Source organism: Neltuma alba, unplaced genomic scaffold (assembly GCF_004799145.2).
Source record: "Neltuma alba isolate B1F8T4 unplaced genomic scaffold, ASM479914v2 tig00011424_pilon, whole genome shotgun sequence".
In the NCBI taxonomy this organism is placed as follows: Eukaryota; Viridiplantae; Streptophyta; class Magnoliopsida; order Fabales; family Fabaceae; genus Neltuma; species Neltuma alba.
Window position 1 is genome coordinate 1 of NW_021636108.1, and position 9,809 is coordinate 9,809.

Consider the following 9,809-nt stretch of genomic DNA (forward strand, 5'->3'; position numbering starts at 1 on the left):
TTGAAAGTTTGTGGTTGTGGATATCTTGGAATAATGTTGTTAAACTATATACGACAGAGTTAGGTATTTTTCATTGCTATGTCCTTATGGCATAGTTTTTCTTCATTAAAGAAAGTCTGACGCTTCCTTATTTTCCTTATTTGTGAATTTAGTTTACAGCTGGCTTCCTGTTGTCCCTTCCTTCTCTTCCCAAAAAAGTTGTGATGGTTAATCTTTTGCTTCTAATGTTTGCAGGTGGTAAGTGCTGTAAATTGTGCTAGAAGAGGTTGGATCAACATAGATATTGATACCATAGCCTGTGAAGCATGTGGAGCTCGTATCCTTTTCTCCGCACCAGCATCTTGGAATCAGCAGCAAGGTTTGCCACTGTTCTCATTTCTCTATCTTTTCCGTTTTGTGACAATATATGGTTTACAGATTTTTACCTAGACTTTGTTTTATTCAGTGGAGAAGGCAGCTTTGGTGTTTAGTCTAAAGCTGGATAGTGGACATAAATTACTTTGTCCATGGAGGGGCAATGTCTGTGATGAAACACTAACAAGATTTCCGCCTACGCCTCCTCAAGTATTAGTCGATAATTATAGGGAACGTTGCTCTGCTCTCTTGCAACTATCAGCTCTTCCTCAAATTTCACAATCAACAATAGATTGCTTGAAAAGCCCACTACTAGATGAATTCCTTGGAGAATCTTCAATGCTAGAGGGTGGAAATGAATCTGCCAACACTTCAGAAATAGAAAATCTTAGCAGCCCGCATGAACTGAAGTTATATTACCAGGTATAACTATATGCTAGAAATATAGAGGGTTTTATTTGCTCTCCGTAGGTTGAGGTTTATTCAACTTTTGACATATTGCTTGATTAACTTGACACTTCCTTAAGAACTATAATTTGTTCAGACTTTGTTAGTATAGGGTTACAGCACTTCCATATCATTCTTAGGAGATGCCATGTGACTTCTTGCTTTAAACAACACTTACATTGGCTGGTGTTTGCTGATAGTTACATTTCTGGCTTGATTAATTTTCACTTGTAAATGAAGTACGTGTTGTGAGCCATCATGAGTAAACTGGAGAGTCTGCCTGCTTAAGTTCTTACTCTTGCATTAATACTGGTTTAACCACAATTTTATTCACCTAAGGATGCATATGATGGATGTACGTAATGTCAATTAATATATTTCCAGCATCAGATTAGTTCTCATGAGATCTTGAACATATCTTAGAATCTCCATCTCGGCTAGTGATTAAAAAAAAAAAAAAAAAAACCTTTCGCAGGCTCAGAAGCTTATAAGTTTATGTGGCTGGACACCTCGTTCTCTGCCTTACCAAGTTGACTGCAAGGATATTCCAGATCAGTCCGTGAAAAATATAGTTACAGATATGAAGAATAATAACCTCATTTGGCATTCTGCTAATGCTGATGAAAGCTTAGACACAGATGCAAATTCTAAGGGTTCTATTGGGGAACAACTGAATCCGAATTCTGTGGTTTTAGATTGTAGCCTCTGTGGCGCCACTGTTGGATTGTGGGCATTTGGTACTATTCCCCGGCCTGTCGAGATATTCAGATTAGTGGGGGACACAGAAATTGTTGAGAATGGTAATGAGAATTCATCCAGTAAACATGATAAACATGATCTTGGAACTAGGCAAGGTGTTACAGGTACCTTGTCAAATGTTGCAACTTCATCCCAATATAGTTCAAGCCTAAATATGACAATTGCTGGGGGCCCTTCTCCAACAAAACAAAATTTAAAGCAACGATATCTTTTCCTGTTATTGGTCAGAATTTAAGGGCTCGGCTTTCCTATGATTCTGATTTTAAAGATCATGCTTTTGTTGATGGGGATAGTATTCAGTCTGACTCACAGAAGAGGATCAGGCTTCAGGAGGAAACAGATTGTACAGTTGATTCTTCCACAGGACAACTTGTTCCTGTGTCATCTGAAACAACGGAAATTTTACATGCAACTGCTCCTCAAACTAGTCCTACTAATTCAAATGTAGATGATGCTATGGTGGAGACCCAGCATGAAGGGCACTTTCCAAGTTTTAAGGATACGATTCCTATGCATCTAGAGTCTGACGGATTGAATATTTCAGTGGCAGTAGGTCCTAGTAGCTCCCAGGTTAGAGATTCTTTGGCTGTAAGTTTACTGTAAATTATTATACAAGTATAAAAAGTTCCTCAGCCGATTAATTATTCTGTCTCGTATGCAATTCTGACTGCACAAAGGAACATGATTAATGAAGTAGGGGCATAACTTCTTGCAAAAATGATGTCGTATAAACTAGCGTAATGAGCTCACTAACTAGTGTTGCATCTGATATGCAACCTTGGTCGGAAGATGACATCTGTTTTGCTGTGCAGAAAGATTTGGTAGAAGGTAGGGTCCTTTCTGCTGCACAAGAGATTTCAGGTGTACAACTTGGTAATCTTGAGAATTATGAGGTCAGAAGCAGAGTAGAAGATCCTGTAAACCGTGACGATGTAAATTGCAATTTAGGTAAGCACTATGTTTGATAGCTCCTTGAAATCTTATAATTATCTTCCATTTAAACTTAGTTGTGGATTACAGTTCATTTTCTTCTTCTGTTCAGTGTTTATACTTTATAGCTCTCTTGTTCAGTTATGTTAAGTGTAAACTTGATTCGTTTATGGCTAAAACCCCTGCCTCCTGTTGACAATGTTCTAATGGACTGTTGCATCATCTTGGCTATGTTTAAGCGTGAAGTATATGATTTACCCGTCATTATCAGCTGACTTGTTAGATTAGTGAAGAGTTTCAGAATCATCTTCCCTTTCCCTTCCAGGAAAAGACCTGAGACCATTATTGTCTGGTAAAGCAATGGAGTTTGATCCAATTAGGCAGCACAGACATTTCTGCCCCTGGATTGCATCCTTGAATGATGATGAACCTGGATGGAAACAGACATTATCCGCCTTACTTCATCAGAAAAATCATTCGAATTCTCCACCACATCAATCTCCCTCATCGACTTCCATCATTAAGGTATTTGCAAATCTCGCTCTAAAAATCTTTAAATTGTAACAAAACAAATTGGTGGATGCTATTGTCAGGACAAGATTGCATCGAATCACACTACCTTTCCCCATTTAAGTTCTTGGGAGAAAACCAAGTGCCGGAATATATGCTTCTAAAGTGACAAGAATCTATAGTTAATTGTCACGCTAACACCCCAATCCATTGGCGCTAAAAGTGAAAAGAGAAAGAAGTTAGCCCCCCTCATACTCTTAGGTACAGCTGCTGAAAGTGAAAAGAGAAAGAAATAATGTCAACGCTCTTGATAGAAAGCGATCAGACAATGAAAGTTCCGATAATTTTTTTTTTTGTTTAATTATATTATAGTCTCAACTTTATTACCTGACATGTCTGCCAATATTGGTGAAGTAGCCTACAACTTCTTTTTTGGTGAACACATTCGACTTCTTGATGCGTTTAGTTTCTTTTACTGGGTGTTCAGGTGGACGACCCTATTGGTTCTGTGAAAAGACTTTTCATGTCTCCATCCATGAGAAGAACGAAACTACCTCGCATCTCAGGACACGATATAGAGCAGAGGTAGGTTAGGCCAGACGTCCAGGTGGTAGTCCCGTCCAACCCTATTCAAGTTATGCTTACGTCGCATTTTTCCTTGTTTGTTATCCATTTTCAAATTGTTCTCAATCATTTTTCACCCTTTTTGTTTTGCCATGTCCTTCCCGACAAACCAAGCACTGGGTAACACCTTGATGCTTGTGATTCACGATTGCTGTTCTGTAAAACTAAGTGGTCATATCTTTATTTTATTTCATTTTTTTTACACGAGATTTGCTGTACATATGGTAGCATTATTATTAGTTACAGTCGAACTTCGTGGATGACAATGGGCTTTGCTATCCAATGTTGGTGCTGGTCCTTGTGTTCATATGGGACCAGAATCTTGACGCTGCAAAGCTCTGCACATAGGGCCAATGTAGAGAATGATGAGCCGAACTCTTGATTGTGTTTTGAGATCTAATGACGTTTGGGCGAAAAAAGCATTATAGAAAATGTAAACGATGCTTCGACTTGTCCAAGAGGTTGCATCTTCCTTGGCGACACGAAATCTTCGAGCATAATTTATTATTTGAATAATAACTAATTCAATTATTAATAATTTGGTTCTTGAATTTTCAGTTTACTTTTTTGAGTTGATCTTTTAAAGAGGAAAGCATAATTTTTTAGTCTGTTGAGGTGAGGTCGATATGAGTTAAGCTGCTTATAGTTTTTTATTAGACAGTTATTTTTAAGAATTATAGTCAGTCGTAGTTAAAATTTAGGGGGATGACGTGTTGTTGATGTATCAATAACATTTGGTAACAATAAGGATTTTGATTAAATACCTGATCCTAAGTTGCACATGCTTTTTAGGACTAAAATTATATTTTTGTTTTTAGAAATTTTCAATTTTTTAATCAAATTGTCATACGATAAAACTTGTTTATTTGATGTTATCAAAAAAACTTGTTTATTTGATTTGTTGGAGCGAAATGGACGACAGCTCATCTAATATAGAAGTATGATGCATTTTACAGGCTTTTGCGTTTGTACAGTATATTAGTATCAGTGCTGTTTTAAAATAACTCCCATTATACAAGTTTTACAAAACCAAATAATTAGTGAATAAAGTCATTTTGAGGGGATTAACAAGTTGTTGGTTGAAATAAAAATCAGTTTTACTTTATAAAGAGGAGATTACAAGTTTGAACCCTAAAAAATATATTTGTTACGAGGGTTTTAATCTTAACGCTCTTAATCAGACATAGATTAGTATCAAGTTCAAAGTGTTTTGAGAATATACTAAGTCATACAAAAAAAAAAATCGTTTTGAGGGGAAAATGCCAGCTTAGACTGAAGTTAATAATCAACTAAACTTCAAATTATGCCATGCTAAGTCATCAAGTAATTGAATTTTTTTTTCCAATGGAATATATATTTTAGCTGAGAGACAATTCTTTAAAAGCCCAGTTAAGAAGTTTATACACACACACACGCTAAAAAAAGTTAAAAACTTTCACCCAAAAAGGGGGGGGAAAGCAAAGAAAGAAAATTTACTATCATAGTGCAACTTAAACTTGTGGTGTGATATATGAAAGCCTCAGATCAAAGAGCAAAACACCATAATTGGCCCCAGAAAAAACAGGGGATCCTTATTACACCAAAGAATTTGGTGCGAAAGAAAAAGTCCGAGTCTCTTACATTGATCTACCCTCATGGCCCCTTCTAAGATGACCAAATCTTCATCCCAAAATAGAAATTTTCTTTCCTCTTACAAATTCCCTTCTCTTCTTCACTCTCTCACTCTCTCTCTCGAACCTTCAACCTATTTGCCATGGCTGAAGCGCAACCCACCTCAGCCAATTCGCAAAAAGCCTCAAAACCCAAATCCTCCTCATTTCTACGTAAACTTCATAAACGGGCACCAACCCTTCTCAGTTCGTCGGCCTCGTCACCATCTTCATCATCGCCTCCATCTCCCTCTTCGTCGCTGGTCTAACTGTCGCCGGGATCACTCTAACTCTCGTTGTCCTCACGCCGTTAGTCGTCTTATCCAGTCCCATCTGGGTCCCCGCCGCTGCCATCTTCTTCCTCTTCGTCGCCGGATTTCTGGCCGTCTGCGGATTCGCTGCCGTCGTCCTGGCATCGTTGTCGTGGACGTGCCGGTACTTCCGTGGACTCCACCCGCCCGGTTCGGACCGGGTCGACTACGCGCGGAGCCGAATCTGTGACACGGCGAGCCATGTGAAGGATTGTGCTTGGGAGTATGGTCGCCTTTTGCAGGGCAAGGTGAAGGACGCCGCGCCGGGCGCTTGATTTTTTGTTTTGGGTTTTGCCTGCATGATTTTGATTTTGATTTTGTGTGCTAATTTAGAAACAGGGATTATTTTTTGTTAATTGAGAGTAAGTTAGGCTATATTTGCTATATGGATTAATTATTTTTTAAAAAATAAAGTACTTAGATTCACAAATGATCGAGTTAGAATTAATTATTTTTTACTTAAGCCATTTACTTACTACGTTCTCGTTTTCACTTGAGATGAATGCCATTTTGTTAACTTTATTTGGGTGAACAAACAAGCTCATGACTATTAAAAAGCACAAGTTTAACTAAACATTACATTATTACTGGTTATTTTCTTATTAGATATTTCAACTCTATTTGAATTTAAAAGATGTTTTCGAGAGAGTTACTCCTTACTTAAGATTTGACAATGTATTAAAAATGGATTTAATAATGCTACTACTATATATAATGCAATGCATAAAAAGAATATTACAAATCCAATTAGAGGGTGTCGCAGGAAGAATCATTTATCACTGTTTCAGCCCTAAAGGACTCCCTGAAACTCTCTTAAAACGCTCATCCACTTGAACCTAGTTATAATGTTTCAAACTATCACTTGGTGTCTTTTAAAATGCTCACTGATCACTTAGACCTCAATCCCCTCCAACATGTGCAATGCCCAAACAAGTTTTAGTTTACTCCTTAATGCGTCTAGTTTTATTGCACACATGCAAATCACTGCTGACTATTGCCTTATATACACATATATACATACGTACAAATATATATACACACTGCCTACCTCTGGTCTTAAATATAAAACCTAATATGTAATGTAATTTGTACTAAAAAGATCTTATGTTTAAAATAAAAAATATTATAGTTTTCTTTCATCATTTGTCTAGAAATATAATTTTTATTGGCTTTATAACACATGCATGAAATTTTTGCTACGTATAAATATTTTCTTATTAAAGGTGATCTTATTCAAAACATTATCGGGTATTAAATGTAAACATTTTTCATAGCGGGGATTTTGATTCGTTACATTGTGAGGGACTAATCCCTTTTACAAAACCTAACTCCTGTTAATCAAGTGCATGAAATTTTGCTTCAACTATGAGATACTAGTATCGTGGACTAAGCTCTGTTGAGTTTTTTTTTTTTTTTAAAAAGCGAATGAAAGTTTAAGTCAGTTAGGTTCTGGGAGCTCACTGGAGTGAAAACAAGCCTCCAAGCTCAAAGAGAAACAGAGTTACTTATATATTACCTACTATCAAAGTCCTCATATCGGCAACAGGATTTAAATTCACAACTTTATGAGTTATAAGTCGATTTTTGTCAATTGAACCAACTCTTGTTGGCTAGGCTTGGTTGAGTTAGCAATAATATACTGCTTTCGGTCCTTAATATAAAAACCCATTTAACTTTTATTTTAGTTCTAAATATAAAACTCCAATCTACTCTTTTTTTTGTGAAAGACCTAAATCCCCTTTGTCTCTCATATTTATCTATTTTTTTCCTTGGTAGTTCTTATAATGATAGTTTTAGCTAATACACTTGATTAGTAAGAAAAATTTAGAAAAGACAACACATGTTTATTATAAATAACTAACTTAACTAATTTTTTTAATCTATTTAAATTAATTAACTAGTTTTTATATAAGAATCGGAAATAAATAGTACTCCCTCCGTTCCTTATTATAAGAGACATTTGATGCTTATGGCATATTCCTATATATAAGAGACACTTACAAGTTGTCTCTACTTTTTTGTGTTGATTTACTATTTTACTCATATTTATTATCTCCAACTCACACTCTCTCCCCCTCCCACTTCTCTTTCTTTTAATAATTTAATTGTTCTCTCTCATGCTCTCTCTCCTTATTAATGAGAGCATTTTTGAAAAAAAAATGATACTTTTTACATATTAATTGTTCTTAACTAATTTTAACTGTTTTTTTGATCAACGTACTTCGATTATTTGTCTCTTATAATAAGAAAAGGAGGGAGTAACATGTAGAGTAAGGCATATGGGGGCTCGTGATTCAGTCTTACATGATATGTGGGCCAGCTTGGGCCTTCCCACTCTATTTTTAATAAAACCATATGTAATTTGTGGTGTTCCGTAGACTCTAGTAAAGCCTGAAAAAGTAAAGCCTCGTCAGAAACAAACGCGGAGGTTTTTGCGCAGGGAGAGCAAAAGCGAATAGATAGGTTAATACAGTTCCATTCAATTATAAAATAAAAATAACAAACAATTAAGATTATTCAATTCAAATTAATTCTAAACAATATGAACATCCAATAACAGCAGTTCATTAATATAAAACATAAAATGCACAGCATATTACATTATTTATAAGTCATAAACAATATAATCAAGACAATTTACGTACGCACAGGATGGATTCATCCAGTTTAATGCTCAATATTTTAACTTTTGTGGAAGCCATATTAATCTTTTAATGCGTGGCTCTCTTGCTATGGTACGTCAAGGGTCTTTTGACCCCTCTCCATAACAGTTTTTCTGTTTTATATTTCGAACTAGCGAATCGGTTTTGTTAGACATCATAACAGAAGTATGTCATCAATTTTATATTTTACATGCAGTGATGATGATGCTTCCTTCAGTTTGTAGACAAAAGTTAGGTTTTATATTAATGTAGTAATGTAAAGTTCAGTTACCTAATTTATGGACGATAAAAAGGTTAAATAATTATTCAATTATAATATATGTTAAATGATCTATTTGACATATTTACGTGTATCATCGTATTATATATCACCTTAGAAATCAAGTGACTTGGTTTGAAGAAAAAAACTATTACTATAACTGTTTTAAAATAACTTATTTATCTTTCTTAATTTTTTAAAATTAGTTAACTAAATTTTATATTAATAATAAGAGGTAATACATGTATATATTTTACCGCTCAATACCTTACCATCTCCAAAGTAATAATTAAATTATAAATTAAATCTTATATTAAGGAGAGGAAGAAATGTTATTATTTACATATGTGTCATGATGTTCTTCTCAAATTAACGGGGAGATTAAATCTGGAAGTTGTGTGACTATGATGAAAATAATGCATAGGACGGAGACCCGTCGACCTATAGAAAAGTTCAACTGCCCCCTGAGGAAGGGGCTATTAAACAAGTTGAAGTTTGCTGTATATCACTTCCCCTGACTCTTCAATTGTTCAAAGGTCTTTGGGTGTTGAAGCAGTCATGAGGCGCGAACACACTATTCCCCGCACTTTTATTATTTATGTAAATGTCCAAGTCAGCCCACTTCGTCAAAGTCAACCCTCTGACTTCTACCCCTCATCTCATGCTTCATGCATCAGTATCCCATTTTTCTTTCTTATCTTCAACTCAGCCTATGACACCATTTCTTTACTTTTTTTTTTTATTTCTCTGTTTTTGTTGTTTAAAATTAAACCCTTACTCCTAATTATAAAAGCCAGTTATAGGGTTTATGTTGATTTTAAATGTAAGATTTTAAACTCACTTTATCTTTCAAAATTATAATTTTTTTCCCTTAAACTATCCATATCGATTACGCATATGAAAAAAGTCTTCATAAATAAAAATTATAATACAAATTATTAAATAAGAATATTTTTTAAAAAAATACCAAATATTTCTTATAAATAAATAATTTAACTAGTTTTTTTTTGAATTTTTTTAAATTATTCATCTAACTTCTATATCGAGAGAAATTCAAAGAAGTGGCACTTATTTTGACAATGAAGTGTTTTCCCCTTTAACGTGATGTGCATCATAATGAATTAAAGATTATCATGTCATTTATTTGAGGTGGGAATTGGGATATCCCACAAGCAAGTGGAAAAGTATGATGATGATAGGCGTTAAATTAAGAAAAAAGAATATATCATCACAAACGCGAGCGAGAGCACAAATTTTTCTGTGAATAGGCAATACTTGTAAGATGTTACTTTCAGAAACTTGT

General features: G+C 35.0%; 2 pseudogenes; both read left to right on the forward strand.

Moving 5' to 3' along the window:
- Nucleotides 1–234: 234 nt before the first annotated feature.
- LOC114713362 (uncharacterized) lies at nucleotides 235–3,831 on the forward strand (annotated as a pseudogene).
- A 1,351-nt stretch (nucleotides 3,832–5,182) lies between these two features.
- LOC114713365 (oleosin 16 kDa-like) lies at nucleotides 5,183–5,966 on the forward strand (annotated as a pseudogene).
- The last annotated feature ends 3,843 nt before the right edge of the window (nucleotides 5,967–9,809 follow it).